The sequence below is a fragment of the Pleurodeles waltl genome, chromosome 2_2 (assembly GCF_031143425.1).
Source record: "Pleurodeles waltl isolate 20211129_DDA chromosome 2_2, aPleWal1.hap1.20221129, whole genome shotgun sequence".
NCBI lineage: Eukaryota > Metazoa > Chordata > Amphibia > Caudata > Salamandridae > Pleurodeles > Pleurodeles waltl.
The window spans coordinates 296,128,746-296,148,483 of NC_090439.1; the positions used below are offsets into that span (position 1 = coordinate 296,128,746).

Sequence of the window (19,738 nt, forward strand, 5' to 3'; positions counted from 1 at the left end):
AACAAGTTATAAAGCTTAATGCAAAAATTATTTTTCAATGAAAGCGCACAATTTCTGCCCAATGAAGTGTCGTACTGTAGCCAGTAATGTACAGGAAGAGCCAAAGCTCATCTTCAGTAGTATTTCTTAAGGCTGATTTTATGTTGAACACATAAGGGGGGTCATTCTGACCCCCGCGGGCGGCGGTCGCCGCCCGCCTGGAGGGAGCCGCCATATGGCCGCTCCGCGGTCAAAAGACCGCGGAGGCCATTCTGGCTTTCCTGCTGGGCTGGCAGGCGACCACCAGAAGGCCGCCCGCCAGCCCAGCGGGAAACCCCTCCCCACGAGGAAGCCGGCTCCGAATGGAGCCGGCGGAGTGGGTATGTGCGACGGGTGCAGTGGCACCCGTCGCGTATTTCAGTGTCTGCAAAGCAGACACTGAAATACAAAGTGGGGCCCTCTTACGGGGGCCCCTGCAGTGCCCATGCCATTGGCATGGGCACTGCAGGGGCCCCCAGGGGCCCCACAACACCCCATACCGCCATCCTGTTCCTGGCGGATGGCGGTATGGGGTGTCAGAATCCCCATGGCGGCGCAGCAAGCTGCGCCGCCATGGAGGATTCTGCAGGACAGCGGAAAACCGGCGGGAGACCGCCAGTTTTCCTGTTCTGACCGCGGCTGAACCGCAGCGGTCAGAATATCCTGAGGAGCACCGCCAGCCTGTTGGCGGTGCTCCCGCATCCCCGGCCCTCCTTGACCGCCGGGGTCGGAATGACCCCCAAGGTCTGGCAACAGCTGCTCTATCAAGCCAGATCTAAAAAAGGGTTTACATGTTTCCTCAAAATTCATTCATTTTTTATTGAAAAAAGTTTGAGACGTCATTCATTATATAAAAGTTGCTTTTCAGTTGACAATAGCTAACACGTTAACAGGCCCATCCACAGAGTAAGACCCTGATTCAAAAAGTATTTCCACAGTAGTGCGATTCCTGTGAAGACAATCTACAAAGAGCAGCTTAAAATGAACTGTGTATGTCCTTTAATGAATTTTGTACCACAAACATGAGATATAGGAGTGAGTTTGCTACTGTTGATAGTAAAATATGCAGTTGTTGCACAAAGCAGTTTTGCTACTGGGATGAAGCAATCAACATAACGGTTAATGATAGATTATATCTGTCGTGCAAGGATGTGTAGTTATAAAACAGGGCTCAGCGGATTTAAGGATTTCATTTTTGACATAGATTATCAAGTGTGTTAAAGTTTTGTGATTGAGGGGTGTTATCTCAGTTGTGCATTTATCTGCCTCAATGGGCAGACCCACTATAGTAATAAATAACGTTGGTCATGCAGTTCATAAAGTTCAGATACAAACTGCTTTATAAAACATAGATTTATGCTCCTAAAACTATCAGCACAGGACAATACCAGTATAATAAAAAATAAAATAAAAACATATATAGATACCTGAGGAGCTCATTCACAAAGCGCTTTTTGGAAGCCTCGAGAATACCTACTGAATGTTTCCTCCCGCGTTTAGGCAATTTACAAACATCTCCAGTCATAGGCATGGAAATCTACAAAGTGTACTAAATCTTGACCAAGCAGATTTTCAGCCAGCCGAAAACTTGCCAATGTGTATTGATTGTTGAGGTGCAAATTCACTTTTTCTCTATTTTTATCCCTCGGTCGATGGTTTTCGAGGTGAGGAAATCCCCTACAGGTTACCCCCATAAATATAGATTTTTGTAGTATTTTAAACCCAGTTTGCAAACATGTGCCTTCTATTTTTGGTCCTAAATTTAAGTGTACAAATTAAGGGGGTCATTCTGACCCTGGCGGCCGGTGACCGCCAGGGTCACCGACCACGGGAGCACCACCAACAGGCTGGCGGTGCTCCCTCGAGCATTCTGACCGCGGCGGTTCAGCCGCGGTCAGAAACGGAAAGTCGGCGGTCTCCCGCCGACTTTCCGCTGCGCGGGAGAATCCTCCATGGTGGCGGAGCGCGCTCCGCCGCCATGGGGATTCTGACACCCCCTACCGCCATCCTGTTCCTGGCGGGTCTCCCGCCAGAAACAGGATGGTGGTAGGGGGTGCCGCGGGGCCCCTGGGGGCCCCTGCAGTGCCCATGCCAATGGCATGGGCACTGCAGGGGCCACCGTAAGAGGGCCCCGCAAAGTATTTCAGTGTCTGCAAAGCAGACACTGAAATACGCGACGGGTGCCACTGCACCCGTCGCACCCCTGCAACTCCGCCGGCTCCATTCGGAGCCGGCATCCTCGTTGCAGGGGCATTTCCGCTGGGCCGTCGGGCGCTCTTTTGGAGAGCGCCCGCCGGCCCAGCGGAAATGTAAGAATGGCCGGTGCGGTCATTTGTCGGCGGGACTGCCGCCCGCCACAGTCAGAATCACCCCCTAAGTGTCATAACAGTTGGAAAGCTTGTAAATGCCCACTTGGTTACTGTCTAGTTGGTGTTCCCACAAATTGATAGTGACCACAATCATAGATCTTCCCTGGGACCCACCTGTTCACCAATTTCACCTACTATTGCTGGAATTTTAAGATACATGTGAGTTTTCCTTTGCAATGGGTTGCATTTGTGGGCCTAAATTCTGAAAATCATGATCTGGCACTGCACCCGCAAATGCTTTGTTATGTAACGTTATATGATGTTATGTTATTTTATGTTTCGTTCAAGTATGTTATTTTTTGTTACGTTAACATACCGTATTGTACGATAACAAAAGTTATCTCATGGATTCTATTTTAACTGTTTTATTGCTTTCCCTTCTCTATGTAGCTTACAATGCCAAATGTTATGCGTTATAGTGATTAGTTATGCAATTTCTTGCCATGTTATGGTATGGCAGGTTATGTTAACTTAGCTTTTTTCCATGCTTCGTGCATCTTTTGACTAATGGTGGTGAAAAATGGTTTATGTTTTGGTACGCTATTTCATGCATGTCATATTACATTACAATACGAATGCTATTCTGTGTTTCATGTTATGCATTGTAATCCCCGGATATTATCTTAAATTGTGCAAAATACGCTATGCTCTGCGTTGTTATGTCAGGTTATATGTTATGACATGGCATGCATGTGTTGTTGCGTTTTGTTGTATGAGTTGTTCTCTTGTTTTTGCTCTGTTTGCATCTTCTAACGACTTCGGAGCAATGACCAGAGCGTGTTTTCTGTAGACTTAAAATAAAACAGGTCTGTTGGGGTAAAGGACTCCTAAAAAAGAACCCTCTGATAAATAAACTTGTGTAGCGAATGCCCGAATTTCAAGTGTCCATTCTCTTCATGGAAGGCAACTTGTCACATTAAACAAAACAAAGAGTACACTGTTCCAAAAAGATAAATCCAGATAGGACGCCGAATATCGGTACAATGATAGGAGTGCCCTCATGCGTCAATGAAGACGCTAAGCATCATCATTGGGCTAACTCCTCATCAGACCGGCACTGCAATATCTGACGGGTCACCACACAGATGGTGGTGGCTCTATACCGAAAAGTGGTCACGCAGATCCATAGGTATCTGCAGTACGTGCTGACAAAAGAGAAGGAGTGCAATGTGGGACAAATAGACTCTGCACATCCAAAGACTAAATTTAATAACTCAAAGTGGCTGTCAGGCCAAGATTAAAATGCTGGGGGTCGCGTAACTAGTTATGTGTCCAAACAATGTAGTATGGAGGGGACTAGCTCCTCCAGTTTTGGGCAATATCCCTTTACCCCCAGTGTTAGGCTAAGACTTAGTAACAACTTCTCATAGCTTGTGAAGCCCTCATTTACTAGTATGTTCAATAGAGCGAGTTTCAGGTTCTGCTCTGTTGGTTATTCTCTGGAGTGTATTAAAGATTTTAATCAAAATCCCTCCAGTGTCAGACAAGTCCAGACTGTGTGTATGAAATCCCCGATGTCAGTTGGCATTTCAGGCACTTCAGACACGATCTCCTCCACAACCGTTCAGGTGTCAAATATATTCTGTGGAGGTAGCAGAGCCTTGTGAGCTAGTACCTGGTTGAGATTGAGGTCTCACCTGGAGCTACAAGGGCGAACACCCACTCCTCATCCTTCAGGGACACAACATCTGCCTCCCATGCCTTTCTGAGTTTGTTAAAATTGGCAGGCGAATTAATCACTAAGAATTTATATACTTTCCCAGTGGATTGGGAAGGGAGGAGCCCGTACCAGTTTTGCCTAGAGTGGCCTAAACTCTGATCTCCTCTAGGTCCATCATATATGGTGTAAGTGCTTGTCTAAGTTCCAGATACCTGTAAAATTGGCTTTGCAGTAGCCCATACACCTTCCTGATATCAGCAAATGTTTTCATTTGTCCACTTGTGGTGACATCTCCCACTAAGGATATGCCAAGGCAATCCCAGGCTTGGAAAACCTCCATGGCTGCCACCTCGGGAAATCAGAATATACATATGCAGTGCTGTCAAGAGGAACAATCAAGTGATCCTATTTTCACCAATATTATAATTTAATTAACAATACCAGTTGGATTATTCAAATATGACATTATTTGTTTATTTCATTTTCTCAGCTGTATGTTCCACTGACATATCTGAAAAATCATATCATTCATGTACATTATACAAAGGCCAAGGAGTGAATACAAGAGTTGTTTTTTCAAAATAACAAAGCAGTTCACACATTTTTATCTGTATACAAAGCCCTTGTATAAGTTCTTGTTACTGTGCTCTTTATTCTTACCTTGATTGAAGAAGAGAAAGCCAGCATCCATATTTCCCCTCAACTAATGGTTAAACTATTTCAATGGAAGTGGGTTGGCTTGTGGATATTGTCGACGAGTTGTGGCCCTATATTAATTTCTGGGTTCCTCAGGACTGTCGCAAGCACCTTTGATTAAAAATGATATATACAAGAAAAACATGTTTCAAATGTACCTAATACGTAGCACCACACAGAAAAAAACAGTTCAAAATAAATATGCAAAAAATTTATTTTGTCAAAGATGGATTTTGACACCAGGTGTGGAAACAAGGATTCCATCATGCTGAATGCATCTCCATGATCGTTTTTGGGAAAACCTTGTGCATGTGATGCATGCTGTTCTGAAAATATATACAATTAAATCAATAAAGGGCACAATGCCGTTCTATTGTTTCACCAATTGTGATGTCATGCAGAAAATCAGTGCAGGGCATGATTGACCTCAATATTCTAACCAGAGTTATCAGGATTCACAGCGTGTGTAAAAAGCTCTTGTCTGGATCCTATCATAAAAGAAAACATTGTTAAGCACACTGTAACAAGCCCGTATTCATACAACATAACATAAATGGCAATGCAGGTTAATAACGTTTGCCCACAGGATAAAGTTAGCAAGCGTAACTTTACCTCTGAATCATTCTGCATCAAATTAAGGATCACAAAGAGGTTAATGAAAATATATGAACTACGGCATGCGGTTAGAAAATGAGTTTCCCAACATTCGGGTCAGCGTTCTGCGTTAATATGATCCAGATGGTAACAGTATCTAGATTTCCTTCTGTTCCCCGCCATGTCAAAAATATATACCATCCAGGTATATGTAGCAAATTGGGATACATGATTTGGATGGGTCATTGTTAATTAATTTCTCCTCAAAATAAGCCATGCAAATATTTACAAACTTGTGCAAAGGCACATCCCATGACTACACCTTTCACTTCGACATAAAACTCATTATGAAAATAAAAAGAAATGTTGTCAAAGCAATCCTAGGTAACTGAACTATAAAATCTGTCAAAATCATGAGATCATATTCTCTGGTATTTAACCTCTTAGCTGCTGGGCCTTTTCCCCCCAGTGCTGAGCCCTTTTTTGGCTATTTGGGGTAGTTCGCGCTTAGGCCTTCATAACTTTTTGTCCACATAAGCTATCCACACCAAGTTTGCGTCCTTTTTTTCCAACATACTAGGGATTCTAAAGGTACCCAGAGTTTGTGGATTCACGTGGTGGAGACCAGGAAATTAGCCAAAATACAGCTAAAATTGTTTTTTCAAAAGAATGGGAAAAAAGGGCTGCCGAAGAAGGCTTGTGGTTTTTTCCCTGAAAATGGCATCAACAAAGGGTTTTGTGGCGATAAAATCACCATCTTACCAACTTTCAGGAACAGGCAGACCTGAATCAGAAAACCACATTTTTCAACACAATTTTGGCATTTTACTGGGACATACCCCATTTTTACTATTTTTGGTGCTTTCAGCCTCCTTCCAGTTAGTGACAGGAATGGGTGTGAAACCAATGCTGGATCCCAGACAGCTGAACATTTCTGGAAAGTAGAAAAAATTCTGAATTCAGCAACATTTTTGTAGATCCTACAGCTGAAATAAAATAATATTGAAATTGAGCTGAAAAAAAACAGCAATTTTTCTACATGTTTTACCCTAACTTTTTCCTGCAATGTCATATTTTTTAAAGCAATATACCGTTACGTCTGCTGGACTCTTATGGTTGCAGGAATATGTAGGGCTTGTAGGTTCATCAAGACCCCTAGGTACCCAGAGCCAATAAATGAGCTGCCCCTTACAGTAGGTTTTCATTCTATACCGGATAAACAGCAATTTATTTGGTGAAATATAAAGAGTGAAAAATAGGTACAAGAAAACCTTTGTATTTCCGAAATGGGCATAAGATTAGGTGTTGAGAAGCAGTGGTTATTTGCACATCTCTGAATTCCGGGGTGCCCATACTAGCATGTGAATTACAGGCCATTTCTCAAATAGAAGTCCTTTTTTACACACCGTCTTACATTTGAAAGGAGAAAATGTAGAGAAAATGTAGAGAAAGACAATGGGAAATAACATGTGGCCTATTCTGTGTTCCCCCCAAGTCTCCGGATAAAAATGGTACCTCACTTGTGTTTGTAGGCCTAATTCTCGCGACACGAAACGCAACATGGACATCACATTTTTACATTGAAATCTGACGTGTTTTTTGCAAAGTGCTTAGCTGTAACTTTTGGCCTCTAGCACAGCCGGCACCTAGGGAAACCTACCAAACCTGCACATTTTTGAAAACTAGACACCTAGGGGAATCGAAGATGGGGTGACTTGTGGGGCTCTCACCACGTTCTGTTACTCAGAATCCTTTGCAAACCTCAAAATTCGCCCCAAAAAACACCTTTTCCTCACATTTCGGTGACAGAAAGCTCTGGAATCTGAGAGGAGCCACAAATTTCCTTCCACACAGTGTTCCCCAAGTCTCCCAATAAAAATGGTATATCACTTGTGTGGGTAGGCCTAGCGCCCGCGACAGGAAATGCCCTAAAACACTACGTGGACACATCACATTCTCCCAAAGAAAACAGACCTGTTTTTTTTGCAAAGTGCCTAGCTGTGGATTTTGGCCTCTAACTCAGCCGGCACCTATAGAAACCTACCAAACCCGAGCATTCTTGGAAACTAGACACCCAGGGGAATCCAGGATGGGGTGACTTGGGGGGCTCACACCAGGTTCTGTTACCCAGAATCCTTTGCAAACCTCAATATTTGGCAAAAAAACACTTTTTCCTCACATTTCGGTGACAGAACGTTCTGGAACCTGAGAGCAGCCACACATTTCCTTCCACCCAGCATTCCCCCAAGTCTCCCAATAAAAATGGTACCTCACTTGTGTGGGTAGGCCTAGAGCCCGAAAAAGGAATAGATCACACAACGGTCAATGTTGGTCCTTACATGAGGCAACTGTTGACCCTGGGGTGATCCATTCCTAATGCAGGCACTAGGTACAGGCACTCAAGTGGGGTAGTGTTTTTATCAGGACAGGTGAGGAATCACTGGGTGGTAGGAATTTGGTGGATCCCAGCATATTCCTGTAGTTTGTGTGACAGAAATGCAAGAAAAAATTGAGTTTTTATTCAACATTTCAGCTTTGCGGGGTATTCTGCGTCTGAAAACTTTGGGGAATCCACACAAGTCACACCACTGTGGACTCCCCCAGATGTCTAGTTTCCAGAAATGTCTGGTTTTAGTATGTTTCCCTATATGGCCGCCGAGCCCAGGGCCAAAAACACAGGTGCCTGCCTTACAAAACCAGTTTGTTTTGTGATATATAATTTTGATGTCTCCACAATATGATTTGGGCGGTAGAATTTGGGGCTGAACTAAATTGGGAAGCTCCCAAGAGAGCACTCTCTCTCTCGTGCTTGCCACCGCATTCACCTGCTCTCTGGGTTGTGCTAACCCGCTACTGTCCCGTTGCACAGACTGTGCTTGCGAAGGGACAGCAGGACTGTCCTCATCACCTCCCTCATAATTACCTCCGACTGAAAAATCACTCCCAGAGTCTGTGCCATTGTCCTATCCCTCAGATGCCGTCTCAGTATCTGCTGTCTCAGTCTCTGATCCTACATCAGAGCTGTCCTCTATAACCCGAGTGAGGGCGTGAGCAGTAGTCATCCAATGAAATGCCATCTCTGCTACTGGCTAAACTGTTTCTCTAAAACACTAGCCTACATAGACAGTCACAAAATTGCTGGTGTGTGTGTGATACGTGCAACAGTAGAGGTCACCTTAACTTTGCTTCTTCCCTCAATCAGCACGTTCTTTCAAGACACTCAAAAAACACCTTGTCACATACCAATCATTCCAGTCTTTAGCACCTCCTGCGCCCAGTCCAACAATCATTATTGGTTCTCCCACTCCCATGTCCTCCTCTTCGGATTCCCTCACTACCACCCAGCAAAAGTGCCCTTCATCTCTCCATAGCCGCCCGCACATACATTTCATTTGTATAATAGCGCAGGTAATGGCTGACTTTACTAATGTACTCAGCTATTTACATAAAATACAGATTTGCTCTTCTCAGTAGGCATATAAACCTTCTGCACTTCTTTATAGCACCATAACTGCCACTAGACAAAAGTCTGATCTTTTTGTAGCAGAAACATTATCACAAGACTTACTTGACTTTTTTATTGCTGCCTAAAAGCTACAGTAGAAACGCATCAGTTAAAGTATGTGCATTGCATTAAGATGCAAGCTGCAAGACAACTGGTGGCAAATGTGTATATATATATATATATATATATATATATATATATATATATATATATATATATATATATATATATATATATATATATATATATATATATATATATATATATATATCACTTTTATATGTGGGTCTAGATTTCCTGGGGGCCGATCGCAGCCCCCAGGGAAACCACACATGCATTGACAAAAGTGATATATATATATATATATATATATATATATATATATATATATATATATATATATATATCTACATAGATAGATACATCTATATATAGAGATCTATATATATATATATATATATATATAGAGAGATATACCTATATCTATATATATAGATATATACATTTTTAGTAGTTGTATGGTATCCTTGGGGGCCAAAATGGTCTTTATGGTCTCCCAGACTTTAATTAAAACCTCTTGAGGCATTGATGCTAGGGATGGACAAAAGGGGCATCTAATTTGCAGTCCAGTGGTGTCATTTATGTCATGATCTGGATTAGATCAGAAATAGGTTTTAAGCCTGATTTTTGTCAAAATTCAGAGAATTTCGCCCTGTGCTTCAATTGGGTTTCTAGACTTAGTTGTCACAAAGGATAATCTCATCCCTTAGTGTACGATTCGAAAGATTGTAAATGGGGAAAGTCTCCCTCATTGTTGTCAGTATGTCTGTCTGCAAGTAGTCAAAAATCCCCCCCAAGCAGGTGGTATCTGGATATCTCTTCCTCTCCCTCTGGAGCCTCTGTGTACCCTTCCTAATAAAGGACAAGATTGGTTCTGATAATTAAACTTTGATCTCTGATTCAGATGAGGTCTCTGAAAAAGTGATCAATTGCTTTCTAGATCTGCCCTGAATTTTTGATTATAGTTGATGGATTACTAGTGTTGAAATAATTCTTTTTCAGGTGGGGGTATATATTTACATTATTATAGTTTTTAATGTTCTTTCTAATTTCGAGGTTTTATGTTTAAATTTATCTATTTGCTTGCTCACTTCCTCAGTTAAGGATTTTGCCTTCTTAATGCTGACATTTCACAAAATATCTCTAATTCCTCTCTCTCTTTGAGTTCAGTGTCACTTCTCCTTAGAGCAGTCTGCCAAGCCTTAATATTTAGTGGAGGCCTGTCAAACTCAAAACTACCACTCATGTTATGGGAGGCAATCCTGGGTGTGATTGTCCCCTTATGGGAAGTGTCCCAGTGGGTGCTCCCCCAAAGCCCAAAGCTCCACCTCATATCCAGAATGTATATTGCTCCTGATGTTTGTTGAGTGGATCCAGTCATTAACTACAATTAAGTCTGAAGCTTAATAGTAGGATTCAGGGTAAACCACTGCCAAGCCTCCATCATAAGTTGTTTTACAGCATTTCAATATATCATATACATTTTGAACATGAACAACCATATTCATCTTGGATATAATTTTCATATAACATTGACCACTAGTTATATTTTTTGCATAATCAATTTGCCTGTATCTTTTCCCTCCAAATATATAGATGCTTTCTTTGTTACATGCCATGCACCATGCAGTGCTGAGTAGAACCTTGACAGAGCAAATACATTAAAAAGAGTATTCTATCATCCATTTCCAGTACATTTCATATAAAACAAATTTCATCTTTGAAATTACAAACCGTTAAATTGAAAACAAAATCATGGAGAGATATTTTATAAAACGTAGGATATGCATGTGAATCCAAGGTCCAGGATTTAGGATACCAAATGGTTATGTTCAGATTTAATGTTATGGTAAAGTCTAGGGTTACAGGAAAAGTAATTCAGAAGTTTTTCCATGAAGAGATTTCTCTGAAATGTATTTTCTCAGAGATGTACTGATATGATGTTACAGAGTAGACCCATTAGAAGGGATTGTATTTTCTGATCACACCAATACAAAATAGTCTGGCCTTGCACAAAAGAACAAACAGGTTTTACAATACATATATACAAATCCTGTTCTGCAACAAAAGTGAACATGAACACCACAGTTATGCATGTCAGATGCGAATGTAACTGTTAGTCCTGACACCGTATCATTATGTGTTCTCTTTATAGAAAACAATGCAAAAAACAAGAATACTGGACTAAAACGTTCTAGCTACGTTTTGATGATCAGTGGCAGCCACAGAGGCAACCTTTAAAAGCGTTGGAAAGGTGTAATCAAAATCTGTCAAACAGTCACAATAAAGGCTGCAAATTGGAATGCAGCAAGACTTGAGAAAACATTTTTCGTACACAGACGATAGTGCCAAATGCGTAAAATAGTCAATTTCTTCTGATCATTACATAGGCATCTATCAGGCGAACCGCTGTTGAGAATGAAGGAAAAAAAGAGATAAAATTGTGAACGTTTTTTAGAGATGCCTCTGTTTGACTTGAAAAAGGCAACAATTCAAGAAGGATGATAAAGTAGCAGCGCTCTTGGTTATTTTGCAGTTTCTGACACATCTTCCATCCTACCTTTTTATCTACTGTCACTTGCCTCTCAGTGTCCTTTTACTATTTCCTCTCTTCTACTCCTTTTATGTAACAAGCCTGTCATGATGTTGTCTGCATGCACCGTAGCCTACCATTCGAGTGACTCTTTAAAGTGGTGGTTAAATTAATTAATGTGATGTTTTTTCTCTGTTTTCTGATATATTTATTTAACAAAACAAAGGTACACTGTTCCAAAGCTAAAGAATGAGCCTTATTATACAGGAGCGAGAACCCTCATGCATCACATTGGATGACTGGCTTCATCATTGGGAAAGCTCCTCGTCAAGCCGGTGCTGCAATGCCTGACGGGCTCCCCAACGGGGGGCTCTTAACCGTGTTTTGCTCAAATAGTAGCAATTGAGATATGGGTCAACTAGAAAAGGTACCCAAATGCAAGTACCCAAGCAAAAGATGGAGAGAAACAAAGTGCTAAAATTGGTTATCCATCGGGTCAAAGAAATCATACGTTTAATCAGTGTGGGACCAATGGAGACCAAGGCTAAAAACAAAAATTGGAGTAAGGGTGATTAATTATTGGTCACCTACTCTCGGAAAAAATGTACTAGAGGATAACTCCTTTGTGGTATCTCTAGGATGCGGGTCTACATATTTCGCGTCTGGGTGGTCCAGCCGGATCCAGTGACGCTTCATCAGGACCAAAGGAATCAACTTCTCCAAACTCTAAGCTAATGTGAACCCTATTAGGCGTAAGGAAAAACAGTCACTTACTTATATTTAGTCATGCTACGTCAAAAAGGTCGCCCATCCCTCTGGATCCTGATGAAGCGTCATTGGATCCAGCTCCTGTATAATAAGGCTCATTCTTTAGCTTTGCAACAGTGTACCTTTGTTTTGTTAAATATCTATATTGGGAGGCTGTACACTGGACCATTAATCTCCCGGTCCCCCCTTCGTTTACTTTCCCGTTCTGATATATTTAACCTTGCAAGTATTTATTGCACCATCTCTCTGGAAATATGTATTGCACATTCTTATGTTTATTGCTGGAGTGGGAATTGCAGTAAAAATCAGATTCACAGGAGATTAGACAATTCATCAGAGAAATCCTGCTGCCTATTGGATCTTTGACTTTGATGGAGATTAATGAGGAGCTGTACATCACATTAGATGTGTCATGATTTATATTCTCTGTCACTCAATAAAGAGAATTTGTGTGAGTTAAGGGGTTTTAATCTTCAAATCTTTTAGTGGTTCATCTTTATTAAAAAATCACACATTAAAGTTTATTAATCTCAGTCATTAGAATTTTGTTAGAAATATCAGTAATTAATATGTAATCAATAAATCACAATAACATGCAATAAGCATGTCCCACAAAGGAAAGAATCCGTGTCCTAGGAATGAGAATAAAATGTGTCAGTTCAGAAACCCATGAAGAGTTTTGATTAGAGAGAAATCGATCATAAGCATTAACCTTTAGCATCAAAGGTCACCTCCGAAATCAAAGCAGGATGTTTCATGAAGAAAGGTTCAAGAACCTCAGTAGAGTCTCTAGCATGGAAAAAAGGAGATATCTGCGTGGCAAATATGCTAAGGGGAGAATGAAAAGGACAATAAGGGTAACCTACTCTAGGAACATGCACTGTCATTGAGAGACAAAATCAAAGTTGCAAAACTTGTTGCGCTTTTTCTTCAGTTGACCAATCAGCTTTCGATGCGCCCATGGAACATGTTCACATACTATCTTCTCATAGGAACACAATAGTCTTCGAACAGCAACTTCTAAAGCTGCAACTTTGTCTTATTGTTTAACTATTTCATCTAGTTCCTCATGATTCATCCTCCTATTATTATTTGAATCCCTGTGTGTGAACCCCCATATCACTCTTTCTAATTAACAAGTCTATTCATTAGCCAACAGTAGTCTCTATAAGTAGAAACATCTGTGAAACGGAAAGAAAACATTTTGCATGACAACTATTCATTATGAAAACAACTTCTTTTAAAATGGTCAAGATCTAACTTGTGCTGATTCTACAATTCTTTAAATTTTGTTAACTATTAATGTAGCAGTATCTCAGTGTTTCAGGCCTAGCGTGTTTAGGTGTGGTTGCCTATTACAATTTTGCATTTAACACAAGTTTTAAGCAATATTAGCTTTTCACATCATTTTAGCATTATATGTTCTCAACATTTCATAACGTGTCCTCAATTTGCCCCCTCATATGGTTATCAAACCATCAAATTTTCTTAACAAATGAATGTTTAGAGTTCATTCTCATCCTCAGTTGATTGGCTGTTAAATTAATTCATGTAAGTTTTTTCTACGTTTTCTGATATATTTAACTATGCTAGTATTTAATACACCCCCTCTCTGGAAATATGAATAGCACTCCCTTATGTTTATCATACTACCATTTACAGAAACTCCCTCACAGGTAGATTTAGAACATTTTTTGTGAGAGCCTGTGGATTCATTGGTTGTTAGGTCAAGCACGCAAGTGCTTTGATCTTTGTAAACTTTTAACCATGCCCATATCACGCCCATCGCATTCACTCATTCGTAGGCTTGCCTTTCAAAAATCATGTGATGTCATTGGTAAATGCTTTACATTTGTCCCACCTTGAGCTGTTGTCACGCCTTGCAGACTGCCCCTGTTACATGAGTTATTGCACGACTGTTTATATACTTCGGCGTGGGTGAACGATTTCTTGTCTCTCCCCTGTCTGCTGCATGGTGGCCAAGGCAAAACAGCGTGACCTTGATCGGTGGTATTAGAACGCTAGTCACATTGTTCACAGTTACCTAATTAGAATCATCTATTGTGCCTCTCCCCTTAAAACACTTGACATTGGTGAATGCTTTACGTAAAACAGAAATCCTCAAACTGAAAACAGCTCTCCCGGCACAGCGGGAGAGCCGATACTACAATATTCACTGCACTTGGGAAAACTCAACCCATAATGCTTTGCAGGGCATTACTTTTACGAACCATTTTTGCTCATAACTCAGCCTGTGATGGTCCTAGGACAATAGACCAGCACTAAAACATTCACAACAACATGTTCTTTCTGTCTACATTATTGTTGGGTCCCCACACTAGGTTTGTGGGGACACCAAAATAATAACCCCTCTCACAAGTTATTGTCTGTTTAGGCTCTCTCATGGCTGAAACTTTTTTGTTGTTGTTTTGTACAGTTGGAAGTTGTTTGTTTTTTAAGGGCCTTGTTTGTATTATCATTCTTATAGGCTTGCTACCCCTGAATATATGTATTGCACTATGCCCTATAGGGGCTAAATACATGGTTAAACTGCATTATTTATTGCCATTTTCTTTTTCTGAGGGGCTAACTGTATAGTTACATAACCATGTTTCTTACAAATGCCATTTTCATTATGGTGGCCTCTAGGGGCTGTTCTAAACATTACAGTCATATCAACATAAAATATTTGTGGCACAGAAAAATGTCCTATAATGCTTTGCAGGGCATTACTTTTACAAAACATGTTTGCTCACAATTCAGCCTGTGGTAGTCCTAGGACACTTAGACTACCTTCAAAACACCGACCTCAATGTGCTCTTTCTGTCTACATCATCTCTGGGTCCCCACACTATGTGAGTGGGGACTCCAGAATAATAACCCCTAACACCATTCATTATCTTTTAAAGCTTTTTCATGGTTGGCACTTTTGTTTTACAGCTGAGAGAAGTTATGTTTTAGGGGCCTTGTTTGTAATATCATTGTAATAGTCCTGCTAGTCTTAGAAATGTGTAATGCACTACTCCCTCTAAGGGCTAAATACATGATTACATTGCAATATTTTCCGTAATTTTCTTTTCATGTGCTTACGCTCTCTATGGGTTAACTACATGGTAACATGACCATGTTTCCTACAAATGCTATATTCATTGGGCTGTCCTCTAAGGGCTATTCTGAGCATTACGGTCTAATGCCACACTATTTCTGATAAAGGTTTTTATTGGGTTTATATAATAATTGCATATGTTTTATTAATCTCTCCTTACTGAAATTATGACCCTGATTCAGGCCAACGTAACATCTTTATTACACTATTACTGTTTGAACCCTCTTGATATGTTTGGGTGACCCTCCTAATGTATTTCTCTCGTTACTCCTCCGTGGCTATCTTGTTTTAGGAACTGTGTTAGCCAACCAGCAACCCTGATGGTGGGGTGGTGAAAGTAGAAATTGGAATTATCATGGCACAATTAAATTATGATGCCAACTGGCAACATTTTCATTTTTGGCTGCAGATGGAGAAAAGGTAAATGGAAATATTTTAGTTATATGTAGGAACCTGGAATTATGTGGCAGGAAAAGACCAAACTGTGAGGCAAGGTTGACCAAATTATGTAGTAAGAAAAGCCCAGTTATGAATTTACAACACCAATAGTTCTAACTCAAGCAAATGCCAGACCAATTGAATCGCAAATGGTTGTTTTTCATTATGACACCACAAAAGTAACACCAGTTACACCGAAGGAATTCAATAGTTAGAAAATAAAAAAGGGTCAGTGTACATTTAGAATGATAATTATATTCCACAGTCTTTCATAATTAAACATATTTAAAGTTGCAGCTGGTATTGTGCTTACTCAATGACTTTGATATAACTGTAACTTTATTATGCCAATTTCTAAGCCCCATGAATTTGTTTCCGTCTTCCCACATTAGGAAGGGAGTTCATCTTACTTATCTAAGATTTTTAAAAACAAACCATCAGTCTATTCTTTCAGTTGTTTCCCTACGCTTCTTTTGTGAGTAGCCATTGCTGCCAATTCTGCCTCTATCCATTTCTTCAAGTCATTTAACTAATTAGCCATTGAGGGAGTTACCTTACATTTTTCATTTTTTCGCTATTCATTTTTCGGCCTGCAGCAAGGCCTGCTATTCTTGGAAACTATGGCCCATATTTATACTTTTTTTTGCACTGCATTTGCGTAATTTTTTTACGCAAATGCGGCACAAACGTGCAATATATAATTGTATTTTGGAAGTTTGTGCTGCTTTTGTATAAAAAAATTACGCAAATCAGGCACAAAAAAGAATAAATATGGGCCTGTATGTCATACCATGGCAACATTTTCATGTCCCTCATTATGGCTGTTGCTTACCTGTTTAAATTCATGCATCTTCCTTAATGTTGTTCTTTTATGTGATATAATGTCCACTCTCACGGCTGCTAGTCATGTTACCATATCATCATTTAAATCATTCTAACACCTCCAAAGGGGTCAGACTGCGCTATATGAAAATCTAAAAAAGAAATACACAAATAGTTATCAGCTTTTGACACTGTGACAACATTCTAAATGGAGCATTTGAATTTAAAAAATGGGATTTTATAGAAGAATAAGATGCGTGCCATACCCATACCTGGACACTGGAGATAACTCTATGTTTTAAGAGTACTCACGATGTATGAGTTAATGCTTTTGTTCGTGCACATTTGGGGCCCATAAAGTGCGATCAGATGAATCGAAATCAAATGAACACTCTTAACTAATGTGAAGCACATTAGGCTCAACAAGGAAGACAGAGTCGTTACATTTTCAAACCATAAAAGGTTGAAAAGTTGCAGATTCAAAATCATCAAATTAATATCAATCAGTATTCAATACATTATGGCATTATTATATATAAAGCTCAAGTAACCAAAGTTTTTAGAAGTAGAGGGACAAATTATTTATGAGTTGTCTCAAAGGAAAAAGTTTCGTAAATCAGTTCCCTTAAAGATAGTGCCTTACCCCTCTCTAAGCTGTCTCAGAAGGGGACAAAGGCATGTTTCTTTGCGTTCTGGAAAAGTTCTGCTCAGCACTTGCTTAAATCATGCAAATTTGCTACAATTAAACATGGGTCCCATAAACTCTCCAATCAGGTTAAGGCGCACAGGTACAATCTAAGGCTCATCAGTTTCTCAGGACCCTACATAATGTAGCTTCTCTACAAACTTACCGGTATCTGCAAAAAACAAGAATAAATTGGACCAGCGTGCACACCGCAGATATACTGTAACAACCAATTAACATTCTGTAGTTATCATGTAAACGAAAATCTTTCACATGAGAATGCAAAGACGCATTACTTTGTTATTTGTATGCTTGTCTCCTCCTAGAAATAAAAATGCACGTCATGTGAAACAAGATGGACCAAAAATTAGCCATTTTAAAAGGCAGGTCTACATTAGCTAGCCATTGTTACTCCAAATGTGAACAATACACATTTAATAGTATTTCCATGTTTTCATGCTAAAATCGCTAGAATGCAAAAACAATGTGAAAAAATAACCCTATCACATTTTATTGGAAATGATAAAGGTGAATGTACTTTTATGAAACGTTTACATTCATAGAAATAAGATTTTAAAAAAAGAGCTGAATATTATAAAAGTGTGACTAATATGAAGGGTGTCCTTGGTATTATGCCAGATTACAACTTTACTTTTTTTTCCAAAACACCAGATTTGAATGGGTTACATTTTCGTATCAAAAAAATTTAATTAGATGTGTACATTTTACACAGCCCCCTGAATATTAATAAAATGTGCGTTAATTCTACAAAATAATATTTATCGTAATAAGGTCTTTACATATCTAACAATTATATAAGGTCCTGACAAAGACTTGTCATAGAAAACGTAGCAGAAACTTCAGAAGATGTATCTATAGATGGTAGCATTTTTTATATAATATAGCTGTAGCTAAGTTCACAATAAGGACTCCATTCAAATGTACCACTGTGGCATTTGAAAGTTAAGTGTCAATGCAACCTGGAATTTTCTCCGTGGGTGGCTCATGATAAAATGCATGATGTGAAATGAAATGTTATATTTCGGTATGTTATGTTATTTTATGATATGTTACTTTATGTAATTGTACTAAATTGTGTTAGCAATTGATAGAGATGGAAACCCTAGTCAAATGACAGACACAATCCTTATCAAGGTGAACCAGAAAAAGTCACTAAATTAACCTGTGCTTAACCCTCTGGTAGCTTGGCACAAAAGCAGTCAGGCTTAACTTAGAGGTAATGTGTAATGTATTTATGGACCACACAAGCACATCACAAGAAACATCCTACACCAATTTCGAAAAATAGTATATTTGTTTTTAATATCCAATTTTATTTCATTTAAAAGTAAAACATAACAGAAAGTTCATGACAGCACGATCGGTTGAAGCAGATCGTTACAATTCTTGCAGTTAACAATACTCCCCTCTTCCCAAACCAAAACATAATTACTCTGATAAAAAAATCAACCCATGGTGGGCCCACCATTTCCCCCAGATTTTCTCATATTTCCAAGGGCAGCCACGTGCCTCATGGGTCAGCTTTTCTAGTTGAGAGCACCAGTCAACCTCCGCTCGCCATTTCAAAATTGACGGACCCACCGACCTTCTCCATAATTGTGCAATCTCTCTTTTGGCCACGGGGTATGCAACCCCCACAAATATTTGATCAGATCTTGGCCCCCTCAACAATTCAAGAAGGCTCAACAGAGCCAGCCTGACAGTCAACTCAATTGAATGCCCCAGAAATCTCCCGCTCCACACCCACCCAGAAGGGACGCCCTGCCGAGCACTCCAAGGCCACATGCAGTAGATGTGCCTCTAGATGACCACATCTCAGGCAGCCATGAGGGGTCACCAGAGATATGCGTCTTAGGCGCAGTGGGGACAGATATGTAATGTGGAAGTCATTTAGCTGCACCATCCACAACCTTGCAGATATAGCTAGTTCTCTAGGTGCGAGGTACGCCTCCCTCCATTCGTCCTCATCCAGTTCTCCCACCCATGTTGTTCACCTGTCCCGCAGCCTGGCAAGGCCATCTGATGCATTAGTAAGCAACAAGTGATACATTTGGATAATGGCACCCTTCCCTAGGCATCCCATGAGATGTTTCACCTCAAGAGGGCTATGATCAGGAAAGGACAAGTCGGGCGGCAGATGGGCCCGTGGCACATGTGGAGGAAGCGAAGGAATTGGGTATTGGCCAAGGCATAGTGGTCTTCCAGCTGCTGGAAAGACTTCAAATGGTTGCCACTGCACACATCCCCCAAGTAGGTAATCCCAATGTTATCACATTGCCTAAAGCCCTCCACCTGGGACACCTTCTGCAACCATGTGCCCTGCCACAAAGGTGTCAGCCTAGTAAAGCGCTGATCCCAGCCAGTCAGCCGCAGAGCCGCCCTCCAACACTGCACGACTACCCATGTGTATTCAGGGGCAGCCCAGAGGGCTAGACCACCATATAGCAATCCCAGCAGGCCATT

At 40.4% G+C, this 19,738-nt stretch overlaps 1 protein-coding gene across 9 annotated transcripts in view; it reads left to right on the forward strand.

The window, feature by feature from the left end:
- The window catches only part of PHACTR1 (phosphatase and actin regulator 1), a 1,185,412-nt gene that overhangs the window by 964,203 nt on the left and 201,471 nt on the right, over window positions 1-19,738 (forward strand). The gene's annotated exons all lie outside the window — the stretch shown is intronic.